This window comes from Silene latifolia, chromosome 10 (assembly GCF_048544455.1).
Source record: "Silene latifolia isolate original U9 population chromosome 10, ASM4854445v1, whole genome shotgun sequence".
Taxonomy (NCBI): domain Eukaryota; kingdom Viridiplantae; phylum Streptophyta; class Magnoliopsida; order Caryophyllales; family Caryophyllaceae; genus Silene; species Silene latifolia.
In genome coordinates, this window is record NC_133535.1 from 124,812,919 (window position 1) to 124,828,361 (window position 15,443).

General features: G+C 44.0%; 1 non-coding gene across 1 annotated transcript; it reads left to right on the forward strand.

The window, feature by feature from the left end:
- The first annotated feature begins 1,910 nt into the window (after positions 1-1,910).
- Positions 1,911-2,017, forward strand: LOC141610380 (small nucleolar RNA R71). The gene has a single exon (XR_012528288.1). It is a non-coding gene; the product is annotated as a small nucleolar RNA R71 (small nucleolar RNA).
- The last annotated feature ends 13,426 nt before the right edge of the window (positions 2,018-15,443 follow it).

Sequence of the window (15,443 nt, forward strand, 5' to 3'; positions counted from 1 at the left end):
TCCAAAGGATCCATAGAGGAAGCTTTTGGGTCATGCTCCTCCATGGGATTCTCTAGAATGTCTACAATGCAACAAGTGTCACCTAGAGATGGAGCTTCCATGGACTTGTGGAGTGCAAATTCCACTCTATCTTCACCCACTTGCAAAGATAGCTTGCCACTTTTTACATCGATCATAGCTCCACCGGTAGCAAGACAAGGTCGGCCCAAAATAATAGGCACATTGTAATCCTCCGGCATATCCATTACAAAGAAATCACATGGTATGACAAGCTTCCCAACTACCAAGGGTACATCTTCAATCACACCAATGGGAAATTTGACCGACCGATCGGCAAGTTGAAGTGAAACTCTAATTGGTTTCAAATCCCCCAAATCAAGCCTCTTGGAGATTGAAAGTGGCATGAGGCTCACACTAGCCCCCAAATCACACAATGCTCTTTTAATAGCCACCCCTTGGATAGAACAAGGGATTGAGAAGCTCCCCGGGTCTTCTAATTTGTTTGGAAGCTTGTTGGTGTGAGTAAGAATAGCACTACATTCCTTGGAGAGGTTGATGGTTTGCACCTCTCCATTCTTCTTCTTCAAGGTGACAAGTTCCTTAAGAAACTTGCCATAAGATGGGATTTCGGTAATCATATCGAGGAAAGGAATAGTGACATTCATTCCCTTCAAGATCTCAACAAACTTCTCATATTTCTTTTCAATTCTAGGCTTTGCAAGCCTTTGTGGAAAGGGTACCGGTGCTACATACTCCCTTGTTGGTGGAATATATTCTTTGGCCTTAGTTGCAATAGGCTCATCTTGCTTTGGAGGATCAACCATCTCCACCTCCTTAGACTTCTCCACCACAATCTCATCTTCTTTCACAACTTCAACCGGGTGCTCTTTCACTACTTCATTAGTCACCCTCTTCCTTTTCCACTTAGGAGATTTTTCAACCTCCACCAATTGCTTTCCACTCCTCAAAAATACCGCATTCATCTCCCTTGGGTTAACCGTATTACCCGGAAACTTCCCCGGATTTTGAGCCAATTGACTCAATTGTTGAGAAATTTGGGCCACATGAGTTTCCGTAGCCTTTTGTGATGCCCGTATTTCATCATTCACCCGGTTTTGTGAGGCAATGTGGTTATCAAGCTTTGAGTCGGATTTTTGATTTGCAATAACCAATTGTTCAAAGGCTTGTTCCCAAGATGGTTTTTGAGGGGTTTGGAAGTTTTGGTTGGTGGTTGGAAATTTTGGGTTTGTTGTTGATTGAAATTTTGCCCCTTGAAACCCCCAAATGGTTGTTGGTTTTGGGTGATGAATTGTTTCCCTTGGAAACCGGGTGGAATTTGTCTTTGGAATTGAGAGTTTTGATTGAACCTTTGTTGTTGTTGAGGTTGGGAAGTGGTGGGATTTTGAATGTTTTGTGAAGCATAAGACAAGAAAGGGTGAGTTCTTTTTCCATTGACAAATTGGTTGTTGTTATTATTGTTGAACCCTTGCCTTGCACTAGTTGATTCCCAAACCCCATTCGCTTGCTCATAGCATTCCTCTTGGAGGGGCGCAATCAAGGGACACCCAATGGGAGTGTGCCCTTGTTAACCACACAACTCACACGATAAGACTTGCCTCATATCGGAGCCTTTAGGTTTTGAATTTAGCAAAGCAACTTGTTGGGTTAGTTCATCTAGCATACCCTTAACCTCAACATTCAAAACCGAATTAGAATCCTTGCTCTTGCCCTTTCTCATTTGCCTATCACTTCCCCATTCCATAGTTCTTGAGGCCATCTCCTCAATTAGTTCCTTTGCCGCTTTATGCCCCAAAATGTCTAAGGCACCTTTCCCCGATCCCGCATCCAATGAAAGCCTAAGGTCTTGAGTCAACCCTTTGTAGAAATTGTTCACTAGCTCGGCCTCGGAGATGCCATGGTGTGGGCATAACCGTTGGAGCTTCTTATACCGTTCCCATGCCTCATATAAGGTCTCATCCTCTTCTTGAGTAAAGCTTTGTAGTTCACTCTTGACTTTAGCCATTCTTGAGGGTGGGAAATATTTGTTTAAAAATGCCGAAGCCAACTCATCCCATGTCTTGAAGGAATCCGGGTCACAATTCTTCAACCAATCCTTGGCCGAACCCCTAAGAGAACGGGGGAACAACCTAAGGCGAACCGCGTCATCGGAGACCCCATTTGACTTGTACATATCACAATTTTCAAGGAAATCATTTAGATGATCATTTGGGTTCTCCAAGGGACCTCCTCCAAATTGGTTGTCTTGAACAAGGTTGAGCAAGGCATTTTTAATCTCAAAGTTATTAGCTTGAATTCGTGGCCTTTGGATGCTTGGATTGACTATGTGCTTAGGAGCCATAGTGTCTCTTATCGGAACCGGATCACCCATGGTGTTAGGCTCTTCTTCTAAAACCCCAAAAGGATTTTCAAACACTTCGGTAGCTTCTTGGTGATTAACTTCTTCAATCGGTGGTGTATCAAGTAAACCCCTTCTTCTTAGAGAATTAAGTCTTCTTGCCGTGGCTTCAATTTCGCGGTCAAGTTGATATATTGGTTGACCTCGTCTTCGTCGCCTACTCATGCAAAAGACCTAAGCACTTGAAAGAAAGGATTAGTAACAAAGGACTTAGTCTAAACTAGAACAAAAACGATTAATATCAAGCCGTACTCCCCCGGCAACGGCGCCAAACTTGATGGTCTCAAGTTAAACCTCGCAAGTGCACGATTTTATCGTTGTACACTTTAAAGGGTCGATCCCACAAGGAGTAGGTGGAGTACTAATCGTTCTAATTCACCGGTTTAGCTAAGTCGATAAATAACAAAGAGGGTGGTAACAAACTAGCACTTAAACTAACGAATTTAAAGACTATAAACTAGACTAGATAAGAACAAGCTAAGAGATAAAGGATAGATCAAATAAAGAGAAGGACTAGAACTCGGTTCTCCCACGAATATGAGTAATTCCACATACTAATCGTCCTGGCTAATCAAAAGGGGTAGAAAGGTAAGGGGGAGATGGCTCTAATTCGCCTAGAACCTCCCTTCCGGTCTCGCACTAGGACACTAGCTACTCCGACTAACCCCCCTCCCGGGTTCGAAAGCCGGTCTCCCTAACTCAAAACCCGACAACCCCAAGAACATGCATTTTCCCAAGGAGGTCAAGTAAATGGTCAAGGTCATTAAGCACTCATCATATTCCGGGTCATCCCACTCCCCCTTCCGGAGGTCGATTTCAAACGCTAGCCTAGAGGCACCCTCCCTCGGTTCTCCCTTCCGGTCTCAACCTTAGTCGGTGACAAGGTCAAATATGGGATACCCAACTTACAACCTAACCAACTTCCGTTGGTGGACAAGGGTCACAAATCGACACTACCCAAAACCCAAACCTTAAACATGCAAAATCCTCTAAACTACCCTCACCAATTTCCCCCAACAATTAGCCTTAATGATAATTAATTAGTGAAATCACCCATACCGGGTCAAACCGAGTCCTAGAAGGAGACTACTCACTAATCATGTTTAACAAGGCAAAATAAACAACAAAGATAGAGTCTTTAAGCATAAACATGGTGATGGGATGAATTATACTTCTAAACATGCAACAACCCAACAATAATTATGAAGAAAGATGGTTTTAATCTAATAGTAAGGATGAACAAACCAAAAGACACAATCTTTAACACAATCAACTCAAAGATTAAGTCTTTGAGGACAACTAGCCCAAGAAGAACAAGGAGAGAGAAATAATGCAAAGATGAACAAAGAAAAGATGAACAATGGTGAAAACAACAACAATCAAACAACAAGGATGCAAATTTACCAACAACAATCAAACAAACTTGAAGGAAAAACAAATGTAAACAAATGAAAATAGGGAGAGAAATAATACCAATCAAATAGTAAGAAAGGAATTAGGATAGAAAATTAAAGAAGGATGAACCTTCAATTCTTCTTACAACCCAACTCCAATTACTAATTAATTGAAGAACTAGTCTAATTAAGGAATGATTAGCAAAATGATTAACAAAGTTTGAAACTTGGAAGAGGAAATAATTCAGATCTAGGGTTGTGTGTCAAAACACGGTTTTTAGGGGGTATTTATAGTGTCCTCTTACTTAAGTTGTAAAAAGGGGAATTAAGACAAAACACGGGTAGCAGCGACCGCCAGCCGGTCGACCGGCGGCCGGCTGCCCATCCGGCGCCGAGGAATCTCAATTTTTGAAGCTTGAATATGCCATTGTGACGGCCCGCTGCCGGCTGGTCGGCTCATGGTCATCCTTCGTCTTTCCCTCCCCTTTCTTATTTGCTATCTTCCTCTTGTGCCTTGTTTCTTCCCAAATTTCCTCTAGCTGGCTCAATTACCTACAATAGAGCACCGGAATCGATAGTAGCGGGAATATGGAGCAAAATGCAAGAAAACGGCCTAAGATCGTGCCTAAGTAGTCCAAAAGATTAGCAAAAGAAAGGGTAAAAAGGGGCCGAATGTTCATTCATCACACACACAATCACACCAATCCCAACAATCTCCATCACCGACTGTCCACTGGACCAGCCCTGCCAGTGGGGGACCGCAGCCGTACCCACCAAATCCCCGCTCCTCATAATGAGCGATAACCCTGTCCATTAATGTGCACATCCCTTCTGTGGCGGGTTCCACAGAAGGCGAAACTAGGGCGTGAAGCCACTCCCGCAAGTGACCCCACTCAGCCGAGGACACGCCTCGAGGACCATAGACAACAATCACAATCACAATCACAACCGTCACAATACAATTACTATATCAAATAATCAATCTCAACACATCAACAATCATCCCATTATGGGACTAATACTGAGTAGGAAATCCTACCTGGAAAGCACAACTATCAGACGGTCTCTACAGCTGTATCAAAAGGCTTCTTCTACAAAACCTCCTCCTATCATACAACATACAAATGCTACCAAATCACAAACTACTCAAAAACCCCCAAATCCCTGGATTAGGGTTTAACCAACTTAAAGGAAAGACAATAAAAAAGGTACATAGATCTTACCCTCGACGCAAGGATCTCAACGGTATAACCAACGATGAAAACCGACCTTCCAAACTCCGGGATTTGCTAACAATGCGATTAAGATGATGAACGTACTTGCTTTCTCTCTTTGATAGTAAATTAGGTTTTGCAAAAGTGTTTAGAATGATGACGGAAAAAGGTTATATATCTTAATCGCATAATTAACAAAACCCGAGAAAAACTCCCCGTAAACCGGCTACTCGATCGAGTACCAAAGGTACTCGATCGAGTGCCCCCTTATTCGATCGAGTATCCTAGTTACTCGATCGAGTACCCAACAGGTCAGAAACTATTTTAAAACGCAACTCACCCTTACTCGACAGAGTAAGGCCTACTCGATAGAGTATCCAAAGACTCATAAATACGGAGTATTACAGTCTTCCCTCCTTAAAAAGAACTTCGTCCCCGAAGTTCAACCCATACTCAAAAACAAACATACTAACTCAATCAAGACACAACAACGTGACTAAGAACTCAAAACAAAACTCCAACCCAAACATGAACTCGTAACACCAACCCCACTAACTATTCCTACCTCCACAACATGGCTCACGATATCGTATCGACTCCATTATATCTCTCTCAACACTAACTCCATACACACCAACTAGCTCCGTAATACATCACCCAGAGCCAATCCAATATCAAAATACCCCTAACATCAAACGGAATGTTACATTCTACCACCCTTAAAAGGAACTTCGTCCTCGAAGTTTACTTACACTCATAAACATCATCATGCCACTATCAAAACTCTCGAACTCCTAAACATCACACTACTACAAGCACGGCCATGGCCTTTTAACAACATCAACCATAAAATAAATCCCTCCTTTACGCTATGCTAACACTCTACTTCCAATTATTTTACAACATGCACAACCATGAAACTCACTTTTATCGCATCCTACTCCTCTTAAGACAAATGTTACGTCCTCGTAACTCACTAATACTAAATCCTTAGTTAAATCATCTCATCATCCTCCTCACCACCACATGTCAAAGATAACCGCCTATAACCTCATTTCTATAACCGTTCCTATTTCCAAGGCTTTCTTACTTAAACAGTTCTCATACTTCAATTCACTCTTCACTCCATCTAACTAATACCGCAAAACCCTTAGTATAACCAATACTCCAACTCTTCCACATTACCGCAACATGACATACCTCTCTATATAGACTATATAAAACTTCTATCGCCAAAAGCATAACTCACGATCCACACGTGTTACGTACACTCACACAAGATCATCAAGTTCTTTTCTTTCATCACTGCAAAACTCATACATGACTTAACAAGACACTAAATCCAAACACCCTTCCCTCACTGGCCCAACGAAAGATTAAAACCACCTGCAGCTTTCAGATCATTACCACACATGTTCTACGAATCACTTGCCATTACTATGTGCACCGATGTCTCATCTACAACAAGGTCAAATATTTTGTACAACCTCTTACAACTGTGCCCTATCAACAGAAAATCACTATACCATCACAACAACAAAACATACACAACTTTCTCCCATATCATACTCTACCCTCACACCCAAGTTGAAACTGGTAAGAAACATCAACAAACAAAACAACAGTCTACATGTTCAACCAAAACTCACAAAGAACAACAGCAAACAAAACAACAATCTATGTATAACTGGTATGCACTTTCGAAAACTCGTATCATAATCATCCGGTCTACTCCACCACAACCGGTGACGGCATCGCAAAACCGTCACCAACAGCCACACCGCAGTGTGAAAATACCCGCATCACAACACTAAGTATCGTGCCCGGATCACCACCCGAGGCGCCACAACCACACCGATAGACATCACAACTACGTACAATACCATAAATACTGACTCGGAAATCACTTTTCGGACAAGAAAACTGTAACACCCCCTCATACCAAGGTGCCTTACCAGGACCACCTTACCATGAAAGTGCGTTACCATCTCGGTTTCCCGAGGTTAGTATATACCAAAGCGTCTGAATTGAGCATTAATATTAAAGCACTGTGAAATGCAAAGTTTACAAGATCCAAAACCAAATACTGTCTAACGAAATACAACTTCAAAGTCTTAACATTAAAGGAAAACCCGCTAAGACTCAGACGGTGATGCTATGACTCGTGGTGGCAAATCTCCCAAGACAATCCCCAAGCTCTCACTAGCAAAACCTGTCAAGCCTGCTCACCATCCCCGAATGGATCACCGCAGATTCCACAAACAACAACGGGGTCAGTATTATTCAACTAATAAGACAAACAAATGCAATAATCGTCCCGATCATCACCAATTCCCAATCATCCAAGCTCACACAGTAACCGACTACACACCAAAGTGTGTAGCCCCGCCAGATTACCCATCGCAATGTAATCCTCGCCGCCGATGGGTGACCGCACCGATCCCACCTAGTCCAGCTCCTCAACGAGCGACAACGATCCCTGTCCCTTAATGTGCACATCCCCTCCCGTGGCGGGTTCCACGGAGGGCGAACTAGGGTGTGAAGCCACTCCCGCAAGTGACTCCACCACAATCACAATCACATGACATCACAATCATCTCAATCCCCTCACACCAACACTCACAAAAACCTCCATACTACGATGATCAACGGACAACGATAATTACAACAACATGTCATGCAAAGCACGATGAAATCGAGTAGGAAACCCTACCTTAGCAATCAACAAAGAGATGCAACACGAACAATCAAAAAGGCTCCTCTACGAAGTCTTCTCCTATACAATGATCATGCACCACGATTACACTTTGTACAATTCCCAAAATCTTATTCTCATATAAATGTACAAGAACCCACAAAAGTACAAATAATCACGAAGATAGAACTTACCAACGAAAGTAACGAGAACTTATACGCAAGAATCACGACGATTACCCACACAATGACGCCACGAAATGCTTAAGAGAAGGATTAGGGAATGATTTGGGTGTGATTAGGGTAACGTAGAAATGATAAAGCTTTTGAAATGATATTAGAAACTGACGCGGAAATATAAAATACCCTAAACATTCCCTAATCAAACCGTCGAAATAACACTCCGCCAAACCGGACACTCGGTCGAGTAAGTGCATACTCGGCCGAGTGTCCAATACTCGGTCGAGTATTCACTATACTCGGCCGAGTATTCCTCGGCAGAACCAAAATAACCCACAGCCAAAGCACTACTCGGCCGAGTAGGCTCTACTCGGTCGAGTAGTCACCAAGGAAAATCCGTAGTGTTACAATCTTTCCCCCTAAAAAGAACTTTGTCCCGAAGTTCACACTCTACTATACAAGCAAGCACAACACTACGTCACAAGACTATACCAATTACATAAGACAACTCCAAGGAACTATACAAGCACCACAACAAGTTACCACAAAATCATTTCCCGACTCGAACCAAACAAAGAAAAACAAAACAAAACACCATCGCGACTATCTCCTACCCCCTTAAAAAGACAACGGTTACGTCCCCGTAACCAAACATACCTGATCAAAAAGGTTAGGAAAACGTTCTCGCATAGCTTCCTCAGGTTCCCATGTGGCTTCCTCCACATTATGATTAGACCAAAGGACCTTGAGTAAGACCGTCTCACCATTCCGGGTCTTACGAACCTTGCGATCAAGAATCTCCTTAGGAATCTCGGCATAGGACAAGGATTCATCAAGTTCGATGTTCTCCATCTCGAGGATATGCGACGGATCACTCACATACTTCCGGAGTTGAGATACATGAAAAACATTGTGCACTCTATCCAAAGCTGGTCGTAAAGCTAACCTGTAGGCAACCTCGCCAACACGGTCCAAAATTTCATAAGGACCTATAAACTTTTGGCTTAGCTTACCCTTTTTCCCAAACCTCATAACACCTCGCATAGGTGACACTTTCAAAAGAACCTTGTCACCTACCGCAAACTCAATGTCCCTGCGGTGTAAGTCGGCGTAGCTCTTCTAGCGATCTTGAGCTGCTCTCATCTTTTGGCGAATCAACTGGATTAGCTCAACCATATCTTGAACCAATTGTGGCCCTAAAACCACTGCCTCGGAACTATCATCCCAACAAACTGGACTTCGGCATTTTCGGCCATACAAAGCTTCAAAAGGTGACATCCCAATGCTTGTATGATAACTATTATTATATGAAAACTCGATCAAATCAAGTCTGTCTTCCCAACTGCCCCCAAAGTCCATAACACATGCCCTTAGCATGTCTTCTAAGGTCTTGATGGTCCGTTACTCGTCGACCATCGGTTGCTTGGATGAAAAGTCAGTACTCATTTTCAACGTTGTACCCATCAACTCTTGCAGTTCTTGCCAAAACTTTGATATGAACCTCGCATCGCGATCGAAACGATATCTTTCGGGATACCATGTAATCGAACCACATGCTTTAGAACCCAATGCCACCTGCATCTTAGACCAAGTATCCTTCATGGGAACGAAATGGGCTGACTTGGTCAACCGATCCACAATCACCCAAATCATGTTGTTACCTTGTTGTGACCTAGGTAACCCCACAATAAAGTCCATGGAGATCGACTCCCACTTCCACTCGGGCACCGTCAAAGACTGAATCTTACCTTGGGGTCTCCCTTGTTCACCTTTGACCCTTTGGCGGGTCAAACATCTAGCCACAAACTCAGCTACATCCCTCTTTATGTTCGGCCACCAAAAAGTCTTCTTAAGGTCTCTCAGTAAAGCTTGTCACCACCGGGTGAATCAATAAGGAGTGCAATGAGCCTCGACAAGATCATTCTCCTTAACTCGCATCGTCAGAACACACCATCTCCCATCAAAAGGAACACTCCCATCCGGATGTATAGAGAACCCGAAGTCGCTCCACTCTCTACCTTTGACTTCCACTCCTGGATCTTAGGATCGAGCTCTTGCTTACTTTTGATGTTTTCATACAACTCTGGCTCGATCGTCAAATCTCCGATGGTATCCCCCTCTCGAATCATAAAGATCCCCAAACTAGACATCTCATCTCTCAACTTCAGCAAGGACATAGCTGTACATAGCGAATGAACGCTCTTCCTACTTAATGCATCTGCAACAACATTAGCTTTACCCTCGTGATAGATGATCTCCATATCATAATCTCCAATCAGCTCCATCCACCGTCTCTGTCGCATGTTAAGCTCCTTCTGAGTGTAGATATACTTTAAACTCTTATGATCAGAGAACACCTTAAAAGTTGCGCCATAAAGGTAGTGCCTCCAAATCTTAAGAGCGAACACAACTGCACCCAGCTCCAGATCATGAGTAGGGTAGTTCTCCTCATATTGCTTCAGCTGCCTCAAAGCATAGGCTATCACTCTCCCTCCCTGCATCAAGACACAACTAAGACCGTTCTTTGAAGCGTCGGTATAGACCTCAAAGTTCTCACAACCCTCTGGCAAGGCTAGGATAGGAGCTGTGGTCAAGCGTTCCTTTAAGGTCTGAAACGCCGTTTCACAACTCTCATCCCAAACAAATCTGACTTCCTTCCTCATCAAGGATGTCATAGGCCGCGCTATGGTAGAGAAATCTTTCACAAATCTCCTGTAGTAGCCGGCAAGGCCTAAGAAACTCCGAATCTCAGCAACATTCTTCGGCGATTCCCACTTGGTAACGGCCTCAATCTTACTAGGATCCACGGATACCCCCTTCTTAGATATTACATGACCCAGAAAAGCCACTTTCTCTAACCAGAATTCACACTTGGACAACTTGGCATAGAGCTGATTTTCTCTCAAGGTCTGCAGAACTATCCTCAAGTGCTCTTCATGCTCTTCCTTAGTCTTAGAATAAACTAGGATATCGTCGATGAAAACAACCACAAACCTATCCAAAAACGGTGTAAAGATCCGGTTCATCAAATCCATAAAAGCTGCTGGCGCATTGGTCAACCCAAAAGGCATCACCACGTACTCGTAGTGACCATAACGAGATCGGAATGCTGTTTTAGGAATATCCTCATCTGCTATCCTCACCGATGATACCCCGACCTCGCATCAATCTTAGAGAACACACTGCTCCACTTAGGCCGATCGAACAAATCATCAATCCTCGGCAACGGATACTTATTCTTCACTGTGACCCGATTGAGCTCTCTGTAATCAATGCACAGTCTCATACTCCCATCTTTCTTCTTTACAAAAAGAACTGGAGCTCCCCACGGTGACACACTAGGCCGGATATAACCCTTGCCTAACAACTCATGTATCTGCTTTTTTTCAACTCGCGCCAACTCTTTAGGTGCCATACGGTAAGGTGCTTTAGATATAGGACCCGTTTCCGGCTTAAGCTCCACGCTGAAATCGATATCCCTCTTGGGAGGCAAACTCGGTATTTCCTCGGAAAGACATCTTCGAATTCTTTCACCACGGAAATCTCGGAAGGCGTCGGCGGCTCTACTCGGTGATCTCTCACATGACAAAGAATTAAGGGACACTTTTTCCTTAAACATGACTTTAAGGTCATAACTGCTATAAACCTACACTTAGGCTTTACCACAAACCCTCTATAGGACACCCTAACACCCTTGGGACCCTTTAAAGACACTCTCTTTTGTCGACAGTCTATCCTGGCATCATACCTACCTAGCCAATCCATCCCGACAATCACCTCAAACCCATCCTTAGGAAACTCTAACAGTCTCTGGTAAATCTACCCCTCCAATCACCATAGATATACCCTTATATAACTTGAGACACGACACGACTCCCCGAAGGTATGAACACATCATCTTTTACAACCTCAAACTTTCCCAAACCCATAGACACAAAGATGACTTTTAGACACAAAAGAATGTGTAGCCCCGGAATCAAACAAAACAAAGGACGGTACATTATTAACAAGAAAGGTACCAAGAACTACATGAGCATCATCTTGTGCTTCCCGCTTGTCCATCATGAAGAGCTTTCCACTTTTTTTTCTGTCCTCCACCCCGAATCAAGCATTGGAGGTACTTGGCTTAGCTTTGAATCTGGTGACGCTGTTATTCTCAGCGCCGATAAGATCCACCACCACCGCGGTTGTAACCGCCCGTTACCCCCGTCCACCTCTGTTGCCCCATGAACCTCCCGGTCGGTTGCTTGCTAGCAAAACTCGAGTCGGCCCCCCGAGAAAAATTTCCTGATCGAGCTCCTGAACCATTGCCGGGCTTGTAGCTCGTGCATTCCCGCCTTTTGTGGCCTATCCCACCACAGTTGAAGCACGTAAGGTTGGTGTTGTCACTTACAGCCCGACCTCCATTCTTTCCCCAGCCACGAGAACCTCCAGAGAAACCAGCTCCACTAGAAAAAGCCTTAGCATGGTTGAAATTCCCTTTCTTGTTGGTTGGCTGATTGTTGTTCCCGCTATCACCTTTCTCTTTCTCAGAGTGATCCTCTCCTCGATCTCCCTTGAGAGATCCACCATTCTCTCAGCTTGACCCGCTCTCAGATACACTTCCTTGAGGTCAGTAGCAACCCCAGCCGGCATACGACTCACGGTCTTAGTAGATAAACCCCTCTCAAAACGGAGAGCCAAACCTCTTTGCCCGAGCTGCATATCCTCAACATAACGAGATAGCTCCAAAAACCGATGATAGTAATCAGTGACTGTCATCTCCTCAGTCATGGTGAAAGAATCAAAGTCGGATCTCATCTTGTGTCGGATATGTTCCGGCACAAACTGCTCTCTCATAGCACTCTTCAACCCAGACCACGGAATAGCCCCTTCCGCCTGGTAGTAAGCTCTAGCATCATCCTTGACATTCTCGCCACCAAACTCGCAGCTTTCCTCTTAGGTAGTACACTACCTGCTCAACAATCATGTCCTCGGGGCACTTAACCATTTCCATGAGAGCTTCAAACTCACGGTGCCACTTCTCGAGCAGCTTTGGTTCACCTACCCCGTCATATGTGGGAGGGTGGAAACGAGCAATGTTGATGCTAAGCTGGGTTGCATCCATCGTCTTCTCGTTCCCTTTTCCCACATTTTTGAGAGCTTCAAGGAGAGCCTCTTGTTGCTCAATCATGCAAGCAACCTCATCAAGAGTCATCTCTGAAGCTTGGATCTGCGCGGGAGTTCTTTTGGGCGGCGTTTTGAGCTGATAAGAATGAAAGAAACGTAAACACATGCTCAAAATTTAACACTCTTCCGCCATAAGAACACTCGGCCGAGTATACATCATACTCGGTCGAGTAAAGCAAACTCGGTCGAGTATCCTCCCAGATACTCGGTCGAGTATCGACTCCAGAAGCGAACGTCAAAACACAAAAACAACACTCGGTCGAGTGTAACAACACTCGGCCGAGTGAACACTACTCGGTCGAGTATACGTTCATACTCGGTCGAGTTATCACAAACGATGAGCGACGCCACTTTCCATCAAACAACACTCGGTCGAGTTCTTGGCTACTCGGCCGAGTACTCCATACTCGGTCCGAGTACCCTTACCGCTCGGCCGAGTTACGCTATAAACAGGTTCACAGATTACGATTCCCCTATCATGCTCACTATTCCCGTAGCAAATACGTAAGGACTTAAAAGCCATGTTATAATCACATCAGCATGCAATGCATATACTAAAACTTTAATACCATATTGTAACCATATCAGCATCCAATTTGCACATATGCTAAGCCAACATTGAAATCACAACCCGCTTCATCTACCACTCCTCCCATCACAACAATTAAGAACTTCATCACACATATATGCAACTATCGACTTTTACCAACATGCATCTTCACATACGTGCACATACAAAGCCTAGTTCTCATCACACTCCCCCATGTTATCGGCTCGAGTTAGTAAGGGCCAATGTGCGACTCCGGGACGTCTCCCGAGTCTTTGCGGTAGCTCCAAACAACTCTCCCCGGGTTCATTTTATTTAGACTCCCTAGGTTCATTAAATTCATTTGTTTAGGTGCCGGAATCTTCGGCTCTGATACCACTTTGTAACACCCCCTCATACCAAGGTGCCTTACCAGGACCACCCTACCATGAAAGTGCGTTACCATCTCGGTTTCCCGAGTTTAGTATATACCAAAGCATCTGAATTGAGCATTAATATTAAAGTACTGTGAAATGCAAAGTTTACAAGATCCAAAACCAAATACTGTCTAACGAAATACAACTTCAAAGTCTTAACATTAAAGGAAAACCCGCTAAGACTCAAACGGTGATGCTATGACTCGTGGTGGCAAATCTCCCAAGACAATCCCCAAGCTCTCACTAGCAAAACCTGTCAAGCCTGCTCACCATCCCCGAATGGATCACCGCAGATTCCACAAACAATAACGGGGTCAGTATTATTCAACTAATAAGACAAACAAATGCAATAATCGTCTGATCATCACAAATTCCCAATCATCCAAGCTCACATAGTAACCGACTACACACCAAAGTGTGTAGCCCTGCCAGATTACCCATCGCAACAGGTAATCCTCGCCGCCAGTGGGTGACCGCAGGCCGATCCCACCTAGTCCAGCTCCTCAACGAGCGACAACGATCCCTGTCCCTTAATGTGCACATCCCCTCCCGTGGCGGGTTCCACGGAGGGCGAACTAGGGTGTGAAGCCACTCCCGCAAGTGACTCCACCACAATCACAATCACATGACATCACAGTCATCTCAATCCCCTCACACCAACACTGTCACAAAAACCTCCATACTACGATGATCAACAGACAACGATAATTACAACAACATGTCATGCAAAGCATAGTAAACTGAGTAGGAAACCCTACCTTAGCAATCAACAGCAGTATGCAACACGAACAATCAAAAAGGCTCCTCTACGAAGTCTTCTCCTATACAATGATCATGCAACACGATTACACTTTGTACAATTCCCAAAATCTTATTCTCATATAAATGTACAAAGAACCCACAAAAGTACAAATAATCACGAAGATAGAACTTACCAACAATTAAACGAGAACTTATACGCAAGAATCACGACGATTACCCACACAATGACGCCACGAAATGCTTAAGAGAAGGATTAGGGAATGATTTGGGTGTGATTAGGGTAACGTAGAAATGATAAAGCTTTTGAAATGATATTAGAAACTGACGCGGAAATATAAAATACCCTAAACATTCCCTAATCAAACCGTCGAAATAACACTCCGCCAAACCGGACACTCGGTCGAGTAAGTGCATACTCGGCCGAGTGTCCAATACTCGGTCGAGTATTCACTATACTCGGCCGAGTATTCCTCGGCAGAACCAAAATAACCCACAGCCAAAGCACTACTCGGCTGAGTAGGCTCTACTCGGTCGAGTAGTCACCAAGGAGAATCCGTAGTGTTACAAAAACTTACTCAAATCCACTTCATTAAATCACAACGCAACATATTATATGGATAAACAGATAAGCACCTCATGAACATCATCTCT